We start from the raw sequence: 2846 nt of genomic DNA, 5'->3' as shown, positions 1-2846 counted from the left end.
TTATGGAGGAGCTGACAGCAACACATTGCAAAATGGCAAAAAAAGGATACTTCGCTACATCAAAGGGATAATTGGGTATGGCCTTTCCTATATCTCTTCTAGCAATTTTGATATTGTTGGTTATTGTGATAGTAATTGGAGTAGTGATTTGGATAGTCAAAAGAGCACTACGGGGGTTTGTGTTTTTTATTGGTGAAACGGCGTTCACATGGATGTCAAAAAAGCAACCCATAGTCACATTATCAACATGCGAGGTAGAGTACGTCGCACAAACTTCATGTGTATGTCATGCAATTTGGCTAAGAAACTTAGTGAAGGAGTTGAAGTTTCAAATGGAAGGTCCAATGGAGATTTTTGTTGACAACAAATCGGCCATTGCCTTAGCCAAAAATCCGGTATTTCATGGAGGAGCAAGCACATTGATACCCGAATTTACTACATTCAAGATTGCATTACGAAAAAAGAAGTGGAACTCAAATATATCAAGTCACAAGACCAAGCCGTGGACATTTTCACAAAGCCCCTCAAATTGGAGACTTTCATCAAAATGAGGAGTTTACTTGGTGTAACAAATCAAGAAATTCATAAAAAGTGTTGAAAAGTTTGTCATTATTAAACTTTATTTGTGGTATTTAGTGTGAATTTTGGGTTTTGTGACTTTTAGTTTTTTGTAACCAATAGTGATTTTTGAGTTATAGGAGTTATGTGAGTTATGAGCATTTGACGACATTTATAGCTTTAAACCATTGACATTCCTATGGTTATGTTTGTAAGCCTATATAAAGGCATGCTTAGTTGAATGGAAAATATATCTCTCATTTTTCATATTTGTCCTCCACGTTTTTTTTTCTAACAATTACTAACTTTTTGAAAACAATTTAAATTACATGGCATTGAGTTTAATCCTTCTCAACCTTCACTATTAACCTAACTATTTCTATGAGAGATTCAAAACGATTCATTATTACAATTCCGGTTAAACATGCATTCTATCGAATTGAACTTCTAACCTAATATGCATTGATGGCCAATCAACAATAATTAAACATAATAACAATGAAAAGCATCTTATTCACAACAATCCATGAAAAAGTCTAGAACATTAGCATAACTTTATAAATGATTCATCAATACCCTAAAACTAATGAGTCTAGCCATTTATGGCTTTAAACAACATTTTAACATACAATCTCAATATGAAAAGAGTATGCAAAGAAAGATTAAGAACACTCTACTGTCCAATAGCCCTTTGTTTGAATGAAAACATCCAAACTCCTTTGATTAGCACCTCAGGAACTCAAACCGCCTCCAACTTTTCTCTCAATTCTATTCTCAAATCTATTCTCTCTTTTTGGTAGCGATCTCACACTTTTCTGCTCTCCAATTTTGTGACTAGGGCTGCAGATCACATCCCTATTTACATTTCCTAAACTTATAGCCTAAGAACTTTAAAAAAAAAAAAAAAATTGCAGAATTTTTAATTAAGCAAAACTGGCAATGTGGCGTTGTTCGTCATGAAAGGCTGCCTTCGAGGATAGCCTTGCAGCACTGCCTATAGCACCGTGGCACTCTCGACTTGCTCCAAATAAGTAACTCTTTGGAGGTGCTATGCTTGGTGCTGCCTTCTTCCAAAATTTCTTCTATTTTCTTTCGATTTTGGCTTGGTTTGATTATTTTGGCTTTCAAAACTTATTTTCTTCATAATTACCTAAAAACCACAAGCAACCATATTAACTTTAATTAAAAAAAAAATCGTAAATTTAGAGCAAATAAAGCACTTTTCAAGTGCCTTTCATCTACGCTCTTCTGATAAACATGGTCTATTAAGACAAGTTAGATGAAGGTAAGTGCAAGACTAAAATTCAAACACAAACCAAACTCGAATTTGAGACTTGGAGAAAGTAAACAAATAACAAGCAATAATTGTTAATTAGTAACCAAAACAAAATTTTCTCACCTAGTAAAAAGTTGAGCAAATAATGGAAGTCGTCAGGCCCTTCAATGTCACCTCACCAGCCAGAGTTACTCGTTGCTGGAAGTTGCTTACCTCGTCTTCGAAGTCGCCTTGCTTGTTTAAATCTTGCCACCGCACTGTCAGCCGCCACTATCTGATGCCACCTCACCCCATGGCTACCGTCCGAAGTTGACTCGCTATCCAAGAAACGGTTGTCCGTTCAAGGCCACTTGTGGCACAATAGAAGTCGATGTGATAGAGAAAATGGGAAGATGGAGATTTCTGTATGGATGACCTATTCTTGGGTGCATTTAAGTTTCATGACGTACCTCCACAATCTTATGATTTATAACATTCTGCTTACATCATAGGGCAATTTGTTTTAGACTTAACATTCACATCGTGTTCATGGTTTACCATCAAGTCTGAGTAATTTTCCATAGCCCTAGCTCGATTTAATGAATAAAAACATGATGACAATTTAAACATGTTTTCCCTCCAAAATCAAATCATGGTAGCAATAACGTTCTAGCCGATGTTTTCTCTAAATCCATGATTCGATTTCATAACACAGTGCGACACAAACTTTTTGTTTAGACACTGTTTTCATTTGGCATCACTCACAGTAGAGATGTCATGACCAACTCGATGAATTGTCCACAACCCTATCACGATTTTGTATTTTTTTTTAAGAAAAAAAAAAACCAAAATGAGAAACACATTTAAACGTAAGCCCTATCCAAAGTCAGACCAAAGAGTGTATGTACATTAGTTATTTTTATCATCGTTGGTCAAATGAAAAAGTTCACGTTCTGCTATTGTGTCCTAAATTTCCCCACCTGGTGCATCTATGGACTCGGACGTGTTCTCCTATTGATGGAATCCGATTGGC

Source organism: Benincasa hispida, chromosome 8, assembly GCF_009727055.1.
Source record: "Benincasa hispida cultivar B227 chromosome 8, ASM972705v1, whole genome shotgun sequence".
Taxonomy (NCBI): Eukaryota; Viridiplantae; Streptophyta; class Magnoliopsida; order Cucurbitales; family Cucurbitaceae; genus Benincasa; species Benincasa hispida.
Note: the sequence above shows the minus strand (reverse complement) of the source record.